The 10467-nt window shown below is 44.4% G+C and overlaps 1 protein-coding gene across 1 annotated transcript in view; it reads right to left on the reverse strand.

The window, feature by feature from the left end:
• Positions 1 to 248: 248 nt before the first annotated feature.
• Positions 249 to 10467, reverse strand: part of LOC147009158 (uncharacterized) — a 110366-nt gene continuing 100147 nt past the window's right edge. The window contains 2 exon segments of the mRNA XM_085862717.1: positions 249 to 308; positions 1215 to 1277. The gene's annotated coding sequence lies outside the window, so the exon portion shown is untranslated.

A 10467-nucleotide genomic window follows, 5' to 3' on the forward strand; every position in this document is an offset into this window, starting at 1 on the left:
AGAGAGAAGGAGAGAGAAGGAGAGAGAAGGAGAGAGAGGGAGAAGGAGAGAGAGAGAGAGAGAGAGAGAGAGAGAGAGAGAGAGAGAGAGAGAGAGAGAGAGAGAGAGAGAGAGAGAGAGAGAGAGAGAGAGAGAGAGAGAGAGAGAGAGAGAGAGAGAGAAAAAAAAAAAAAAAAAAAAAAAAGAAGCTCCCATACAATGTACACTCATCAATATGACAAACAGAATGTTGTTGTGATTCAGACCTTTGTCTTGAAAGGATGATTCATTTACGAACTCAGACTTCACCTTCACTTGAAAAATAAAACCTGAAAAAAACAAACAAACAAAAAACTCATTAACACTGAACAATGATAGGATGGAATCAAATAGTTTTTGTAATAATCTCAAGAAAAATGTTAAAAAGCTCGAGAGGTCCTCATTCTAAGCACAAACTCACATCCCACAGTGCTGGATATAACTATTAAGTGTTTCATTTTTGGGATTTTGTTAAAACGGAGAAACAGAATAAAACAGCCGGACTATACTGCATCTCCACGAAGCCAATCATTATGTCATGGCGCTGTTATAGATCAATTTAGAGGATGGTAAAACCTTCTCATATCCTTCCAACCAGGTGAGGAGGGATGCATTGGTAAATTCGGTTAGGGAACAAGGAATAGAAAGGGTCGAGAATTGGTGGAGCTGGTGGCAAGGATTTGGATGGCCATAGCTGGTTCGATTTTTCAGAAGTGGGACAGCCACAAAATTACTTACAGACGTGAACATCAATCAGATAAGCAGTTGCAGAGAAAACCACACACACACACACACACACACACACACACGAAAAAAACTTTATCATGAAGAAATTGTTGTGGCCTGTTGAAAGTCAAGGGATGGTTGAGAAAACCAAAAAACATGGAGGCTTCAGACCACAGCAAGGTTAGCCAGGAAACGCCTTAAGATCCAGAGAGTGAGGTGGCCAAGGATGCGCCTGATGAAGGATATAATTAAATAATGCCGTTAATTATCTTCAAAAGGGGTATTTCAATTAACCCAAACACCCAATTTTCACGCTTGCACTTCGTTGGAGTTTTCTTGGTATGCGTGCAGCAAAGTTTCAAGCTGCGAGTTTTTATAGTTTTGGAGTTATGGAGGACACACACACACATACACACACAGTCTTGCAACTACCCTCGGGCCGAGACCAACAATGTGTTCATGATTCAAACCTTCATCTTGAGGAAACGAATCATCAACAAACTCGGACTTCACCTCCACTTTCGCAATGGAATCTGAAAGAAAAACAATCCATTTACAAATGAAACTTTAAAAGAGTGAAAATTTAAAACGTTCTGTTTATTTATTTATTACTGGCAAAGGTACCTGGCATTATTGGGCAATGCCGGATCCCTCCTCCCCACCCTTCATCTCACCACTGCCCATCTCTCTGGACTCCCACCCTACCCCACCCTTTCCTCCTCTGACTCTCACCCCCTCCCTCCAGAATCCCACCCCACCCCTTCCGCTCCCTCCTCCAACTCCCCTCCTCCCACCGCCCCTCCCTTGTATCTTTGTCACATCCCGATCTGTTACATGCTTTAACTCTTCCTCAAGCCTCGACTTTGTCAATCCACTATAAATGGATGAGGTGTGTGTGCATTGTGTGCGTTTGTGTGGCATGTTTTTTGTGGCATCATGGCATCCAACAGCTTTCTGATGTAGAATGTGACACCAAAATGACCATCATGATCTCCTGTGTTGATTAGGCTAATTAATTACAAAGAACCTGGAAGAATTCCCATGTTTTAAACGCACATCATATTAAGGTATATAGAGCAGCTTAATATGTCCTTCCACGGCATGGCATTCTCATTACAAAATAAATAATAAAAACAATGATAACATTGTAATAAAGCAGTGTATTAATTATTACTAATAATATAAATAACAATAATAGTAGTATAATTTGGTAAAAATAATTACAAAGGTATTGTTATCGGTTTCCGCCGCGTTCAGCGTGCGGACGACCTTTCTAGCCAAATTGCGGTCGTGCGCCCACCGAAGGCCGCAATCCAGTCGTGACTTTCTGGACCAACCCCAAAATCCAGTCACGGATGCCTTATCGCATCATAAACTAGCCAATTATTCTGTCCACGCGCTACAGGGTTGATCCCCGAATTATCGATGTACCTAATTATTTGCGCGGACAGAAATACCGGGAGTTTATATCTCGACGGGACCTGTACGAAAACGAGCCGCTAAGCGGCTCGTTCCGTGTGCGAAGCTGAGCGGTTCTAATTCGCCAAATCCCGTCGGACTAGATTCACTTTTAGCGGCTTTAAAAGCCAGTTAATATCCCAAGCGCACCATGGCGGTCAAGGGCAGAAAGTGACGCAACGAGCAGGTTGACATTCAAACAATGGGGCATTTATTTGCAGTAGGCATGCAGTCAATGAATTGGGGGATATGGGGACAAGACACGAGCAAGCCTACAGCCGGTACTATTCAATAATGTACAAGCACGTACTTACTCACAATTCTACTTAGAGACAAGGTGCCATAGACTTTCATACAAAAACCCAAGAAAGAAAAGACACGGGCTCGTAAGCCTTTAATATTCCTCAGAGCCAGGATGACCGAAAGGCTCCGAGAGGCCGGGCTGGTTACCTCGCCGGCGACTCGGGCTTCGGGTTGGCGACGCTCGGTGTCCCGTCTCGCTGGCTCGTTGCCAACGCGGCAGCGGCTTCAAATCGCGGCTTGGTGGGTCAAGAGCCTTGTGATGCGCCCAACTCTCCACTGCCGTCTGGCTGTTCTCCAAGGCTTCTCCCACAAGCTACTGCTCCAGCGATCTCGACCCACCAACGACTCGATCTCTCCCACCAACTCCACGATGACGCTCAACTTCCTCCAACTCAACTGCTTTCTCGGAGTCCCGACGCGGCTTTTTATCAGGTCCGGGGCATTCGCCCCTCCCTTCCCGGCGCGCGGGGGAAATCTTTGGGAGGGAGATTGGTATGTGCTTATGCCTTTTTGAGGGCCCCACCCCAACCGTCAAATCTGTTTCCTTCTTCCGGTGGCTTTCTGGGAGTGTTGTTCTTGTTTGTGGAGGAGGGTCGTTCTTCTTCAAGGCAAAAGGTCGTTTTGATCTGGTTATGTTTGTGGAGATGCCGTGGTTGTAGACTTTGTGGCATTGTGGTGGAGGTGGCGTGGCTGTGGAGTTTGTTGTTGAAGAGATGTTGTTCAAAATAAAAGATAGCAAAAGAATAACGGCTAACTCAAAGATTCACAGCCCGGCACACGAACAAATCCCGTTATACATTAGTGGGGGAATCTAACCTGGAACACACACTTTGCGAAATAACTGATCTCTGGGGAACCTGAATGGTGTTCTGTGAATTTCCACGACCATAACAGTATTATCCCCACCCTGGCCCAAGCACATCTGGGCTCAAGCAGTACGGCAGGCGGGTATGCTGCAAGGCTGTGAAGACCAATGGAAATTTGGTCCAATGGACCAACGGGCCCAATAGCACTATAAAAGGAGACTTGCGTGTGTCAGTGCGTGCGTGCATGTTCCACCCAATGGTTGGACAGTTCGCCAGACTCCACCCACAATTTCTACATGAGGGACACCAATTCAGGAACCCTTTAGAGTTTAGAATTACCCTTTAGAACCCTTTATAATTACGTTTTCTCTCAAGCAGCACTTTTACTGTGGAGGTTATGCAGGTTCGCTATTATTTCCGACTATTTTCTCAAATTGTGACTTAAGAGGCGACTGTGCAGACGGGTTTCTGTGAAGTTTGTGAGAGCATGATCGGGGAGTAGAAAACATTACAATGGTTTCATATTCTGCTGTTTTGACGTGGGAATGCCCGTTTGCTTTGGTGAGCGGGAGGAGGGTTAGAGTGAAGATGGTATAGCTTTGGAAGGGGAAGGGGGGATATGGAGAGGTGAGAGGTCTGAAGGCTTGAATGTCGGGATGGGATCAATGCCTTCAGGTTAGGATGGGAAGGGTGAGGACTTGGGACGGGGGGGGGGAGGGGCGAGAGCAAAGATGGGACAGAGTTGGGAGGGGGTTGGAATTACCTTTTAGATAAAAGACTGAAGCGTTTTTGATACGCTGTCACCAGTGTGTTGAGTGTATGTGTGAGTGTGTGTGTGTGTGTGTGAGCGTGTGTGTGTGTGTGTGTGTGAGTGTGTGAGTCTGTGTGTGTGTGTGTGTGTGTGTGTGTAAGTTGCTGTTGTGGACTGCTATCTCCACCAGTTGGTGGGTTTTAGGAGATGGAAGATACCTACCAGGTACTCAAAGTATCCCCCTCCATTGCATGTATGTGTTTGTGTGTCACTGTGGGGAGGGGGGTGGGTGCAATCACTCTACAGGTAACGTGCTAGTATACACAAAAATGTAAAAGTGCATCGGAAGAGAAACCGGACTCGTAAAGACGTTATGGAGGGAAGATTTCAGGGAAAAAGAATGAGGAAAGAAGAAAATATCAATGCTGAATAACTTCAAATTTGAAGGAAGATCTTGCAAATGAAAACATTGTCGCAGGGCAGAAAGATATGGAGAAGTATTGCCTCAGTATTACACGGTAATCTCTGTACCCTTTTACCTTGGTGTTACACGGTAATCACTGTACCCTATAACATGGTAATCTCTACCCTTTCACCTCGGTATTACACGGTAATCTCTGTACCTTTTTACCTCGGTATTACACGGTAATCACTGTACCCTATAACAAGGTAATCTCTACCCTTTCACCTCGGTATTACACGGTAATCTCTGTACCCTTTTACCTCGGTATTACACGATAATCACTGTACCCTATAACATGGTAATCTCTACACCCTTTCACCTCGGTATTACACGGTAATCTCTGTACCCTTTTACCTCGGTGTTACACGGTAATCTCTGTACCTTTTTACCTTGGTGTTACATGGTAATCTCTGTACCTTTTTACCTAGGTATTACACGGTAATCACTGTACCCTATAACATGGTAATCTGTACCCTTTCACCTCGGTGTTACGTGGTAATCACTGTACCCGTCTCCCTTGGTATTACACAGTAATCTCTACCCTATAACATGGTCACCCTTGTACCCTTTCACCTCGGTATTACGTGGTAATCTCTGTGCCCGTTTTCCTCGTGTTACAAGGTAATCTCTGGACCATTTTACCTCGGTATTACACGGTAAACTCTGTACCATATAACATGGTAACCCTTGTACCCTTTCACCTCGGTATTACGTGGTAATCTCTGTGCCCGTTTTCCTCGTGTTACAAGGTAATCTCTGTACCATTTTACCTCGGTATTACACGGTAAACTCTGTACCATATAACATGGTAACCCTTGTACCCTTTCACCTCGGTATTACATGGTAATCTCTGTACCATTTTACCTCGGTATTACACGGTAAACTCTGTACCATATAACATGGTAACCCTTGTATCCTTTCACCTCGGTATTACACGATAATCTCTGTACCCTATAACATGGTAACCCTTGTACCCTCTTAGATCTCTCAGCCAGATTGTTTGGAAGACATGTGCTGAGCAAACATTGCTGCAAATTACAGTTAGTTTTTGTGAAAACAAAGATAATGTTGATTACAGCATGCCAAAAGTCTTGGACAAAGATAATAATGGAGAAATGCACAAACGCAGAAATGAGGCAGTAATTCAATTTTGGAAATTCAATTCCACTAAAGAAAAGACAAACTTTTAATCGAGCAAAACTCATGTTGTATATGCCATGAAGAATAGAAGAGAGATTTGATCAATGGCTCTGATGACTGAATTTCATTATAATGCTGTAGAAGAAGAGATACAAGAAAATGAGTCAAAATTCATGGAAAATTTGGAATCGATTGATCAAGCCAAACATTAAAATGCTATAAATGGCCCTCCTGCGCATATCTGAGCTTACATTGCACCTGGCACTGAAGATGATGAGAATGAAGGGTGTCCGATTGAGAGAGGGATCGAACAAGAAGACCTTGATGCAAACACTGTAATGTCCACAATGTGATCATGCTTCTGAACTAATGACGTGTTACCAAGCTAAAGCTGACATAGAACATATACCCCCTGCAGAGTATTGAGCAATGGTTGGCTGTATAAATACCAAAGAGAAGTTGTTTTTCATTGGTGTTAGTGTAAAGATGCAGTTATAGCAATGAAGCGTAGTTCACCAGTGGTGCCATAAAAAAAATGTTATTGAGTGGTTCTGGAGGTGTTTGTAAATCTCATATAATAAAACGAGTTCAATTAGAAACACGAAAACTGCTCGCATTATCTAACAAAATCCAACCGACTGATGTCACCATACTGTTAACAGCACCGACTGGTGTGGCAGCTTTCAATATTGGTAGCATGACTGTTCATTCTGCACTATTGTTGCTTGTGTCAAAATATGGCAAGGGAGGTGAACCACTTACAAATGAAAAGTCGAACACTCTCCGTTCAAAGTTGTCAAATCTTCACCTGGTAATCATCGATGAAGTGTGTTTGGTGGGATCAGATATGTTCCTGAATATACACAAACGCTTAGACGAGATCAAAGGTGTCTGGAGATGAGATGCTGTCGGCAATGTTTGCATTCTTGAAGTAGGAGATTTGCACCATCTTCTTCCAGCCTGTCAGTCACACATATTTGATCCGTATATTTGATTAATCAAATATAACCATATTTGATTAATATATGTGTCAGTCACACATATATTAATATGTCAGTCACACATATTAGAGAGGCTCAATGGTTCTCAGTGGAAAGATAATTTTAAGTTGCATGAATTGGATGAAGTAATGCAGCATATATGCAGAAATGCTCTGTCGCATCAGAATTGGCACATTCACAGAAACAGACATTGAAATCCTTTGCTTACGAGAAATAAGTAGCGACGATCCAAACTACCCATCTGATGCTTTACATGTCTTTGCTCTTAATTACGATGTAGATAAATGAAATGAGAAATAGTTGCACAACCTTCCACCTGATGAAAAGCAGCGTATTTCCATAACTGCATCTGATGACAAAACCAATAGCGCTGGTCTTGCATATTCCCAGTAAAAGCATGCAACACAAAAGCAATCCGAAACTGCTGGGTTACATAATGTGTTGGTACTATCTACAGGTGCTTGTGTCATATTGACCTACAGTGCTTATACAGCTGATGGTTTAGTGAATGGTATCATTGGAACTGTACTGGCTATCATAAAAAAAAACACAGCAGACAAGGCTAGCACAGTTTTGGTCAAATTGGTTAGCGATATTGTTGGAAAGAGAGCAATTACATCAAGCCAATGAAAGCAAAAATTTCCACATGGAGTTCCAATTGTGTGACACGAAGGAAAATTTGAAAAAGCAGCCGGCAAAAAGGCTGCACAGATATCATGCCGCCAGTTCCCACTGACTCTCGCATGGACTGTTACAATTCACAAGTGTCAAGGTTTTACTTTGGATGAAATTGTTGTCAGCATGAAAGGTACCAGACGGTTTGGAAATGGACAGGCATATGTGGCATTCAGTCATGTCAAGACACTAGAAGGTTTACACATCGCTGATTTTGATTCTTCTGGTATCAGAACAAATGCACAAACATCACTGGAAATTGATGAAATGCATCTACATAGGATACATTCCCCTGCACTGCCAAAGCTTGTGACATTGCATAAACCACAATTGATCACAGTTGGTCACTTAAATGTTCACTTTTTCTTGGAGAAACTAAAAGACCTAAACATGTGATGCACTTTACTGAGACTTAACTGACTGAAGAACATAACATTAATAATTTCCTTGATGCACATGACTATGTAGCATTAACAAGATGTGGCTGATCAGTATAATTATACTGATCAGCCCCTGGATGGCAACCCCCACAGCAGCACGACAGACGCCTGGTCAATGCACCTGCAATCAAGACCTCACAAGATGTCATTCAACTACGAGGAGTCTCTGCCAGAAGGAGCCAAGGAGACATGAGAAAATTCCAAAGGATCGAAACGGGTCTAAAAGTCTAAAGGGTATGTTCCAACAGCAGTTACAGATTGAAAGGGTTGATCGGGCCTGAGGGGTCTAATGTGGTCTTGTAGGGGTTGTAGGTATTGTTACAGTTGTAGAAAGAAGGGAGAGATGCTAAAAGCTTAGGAGGTGTACAATGGTGATGTGTTGATTGTGTCCCACGTGTTAAATGCTGGTTCAGTTGTGGGAAAGACAAGCACCTTTATTGTTTTCTTTTAGATTTGTTACACCACCATTTTTACACTCCTTTCCATTAAGCTGCTTGATGTCGTCTTCAGATGGGCCGGATGTTTAGGATATTGGAGGCTCCACCTTAATGGCTAAGAACGGAAGGTGATGTCACTTTATTTTAGCAATGTATCACGGACTTGTTGGAGTCAGTCGTCTTGAAAATGCGACAACGAGGATGCAGCATATGTAATTTAGACAGGAAAGTTAGGGTAAAAAATATGGTAGGCATAAAAACCTCTTGTTTGTGGGAAGGCCAAGTGAGGACTTTCTGCCACAAAAAGGCATGTGTCACAAACTTCAAAAAGGCCATCACAATTTGTCTGGTCAGTGTGTACCAGCCACAGTGGTGTAATGCACTGTCGGGTACAGAAGCAGGCAATGGATTTGTATTTATTGGGGCTGCCCCATGGGTGAATGAGGCCAAAGGATGAGGAAAGAGAGCCTTGAAAGAGGAGGAAGGGCAGAGCAAGGGGACTCGTGCAGAGAAGAAGCGTCGAGAGGGTCACGAGGGCTGGTTCAGGGTGCAACTCTCGAGATGCTAATTGTCGCTGGTGCTCCTCGTGGCTAGCTTGTCTCGTCTTTGGCTTACTTCGTCATTGGCTTCTTGAACAGGCTGCATCCTCGTCTTCCACCCTACACATCATGCCAAAGGAAAGTCATCGCCTGTAATTTTAATGTTTGTACAAACATGATCTGTGGCACCGAGTGGGGGTTAGGTTTGGTTTTTCTTTCTTATTTCCCTGTACATAAATTTGCATGTCCCCATCTCCCTCCTTGTATCTGTTGATTCACTTGGACTCTTCAAAACTGCTCGTCCCGTCCACTTTTTCCCCCCATAATCATTATAACTAAACCCTTCAAAAGGTAAGAAAACGTATTCAATCTATCTCACTCATGTGCATGTTGCTGTCATTTTCGGATCATTTGACGACCTTGGGGAACGGTAAAGATTAATTAATAACTGAACGCAGACGGTTGGGAACCGCTCGGTCATTTCTGGGACAAAGGATCCTGGCACAGAAGTACTGTGTTAACGGAGCATTAGACGTGACAATATTTTTTTCATATTCCTGGGGTATATATATATATATAATTACGGTGCCAGGGGTCGGCCGCCAACCGACCGCTCTGAACGGAGCCGCAAGTCGAGTCGGCCCGACCGATCGCCCGGAATATAGATCGGCGCCCGGATAAGTCCGAGCGATGGGTCCTTGTACAAGAACCGAAATACGCCAATGGGCAGATCACGTGGGGTAGGGTCGATTGCCAATCTTCAATGTACCTAAATACCCACGTGATCCAACTACCGGGGTATTCCACCCTCGACGGAACTCGTACGGAACAAACTGCCGAGGCGAGCCTGTCCCGTGCGCGATTCCGAGCGGCTAAATCGCCAAGAACCGTCGGTCCAAATGTCCTCCTTTTACGGCGAACCAACGGCTTTCTAACTCCCAACACACGAAATGTTCAGTCAATGAAAGAATCGACGCGACGAGCTGAAAACATTTGACAATTGGGGTATTTATTAATCATAATGGGGAACTAGGGAAGCACGTAGAGCAGAACTATACTGACTTTACGAAATGCAATGCAAACATTTACAGCACACAAAGCACTTAACAATTTCCTACTTATTAGACGGGCCCACGGACACACGTACGCACACACAGACACCAAATAAATGGTGGCAGAGGCCTTTAATAACGAGCTCCAGCTCGGAGGACAGGTGAGCTGAAACCCAGAACCTATCTCGAACCTCTCCACCACGTGTGGTCTTCAAGTTGTTCGGACCCGGGCTCCAGCGAGAGCGAGCTGGATCCAATCGCCGTGAGCCGCGATCCTTCCCGAACTCCAGCGAATCCTCCCGCGCTTCTCAACATGTGCTGGTGAGACGAGGCACCGATCCTTCCCGTCGATGCGTCACTTCCCCGAGGAACCACCTCCAAGATGAGGTTGATGAGTCACACCAAGCCGGGAACCAAACGGAGAACAAAGAGCTCCACGAACCAAGAAGAATAACAAGAAGCCACCATTCACAGCTCAAGCCGAGCAACCGGCTCAACTTCCTTCCAAAACAAAGCAGCTCTCCAAAAAGCCTACCGAGCAAAGCAGGACCCGAAGCTCTGCTGGACAACCAGCCAAGCAGAAACCGAAGCTCTACTGAGACACCAAAGCAAAAAGCCTCCAAAAAGCTTCCTCCCGAGCCAGGCCGCAGCCGAAGCT

This window comes from Eptatretus burgeri, chromosome 17 (assembly GCF_056783735.1).
Source record: "Eptatretus burgeri isolate ZD-2024b chromosome 17, Ebu_testis_v1, whole genome shotgun sequence".
NCBI classification, from domain to species: Eukaryota; Metazoa; Chordata; class Myxini; order Myxiniformes; family Myxinidae; genus Eptatretus; species Eptatretus burgeri.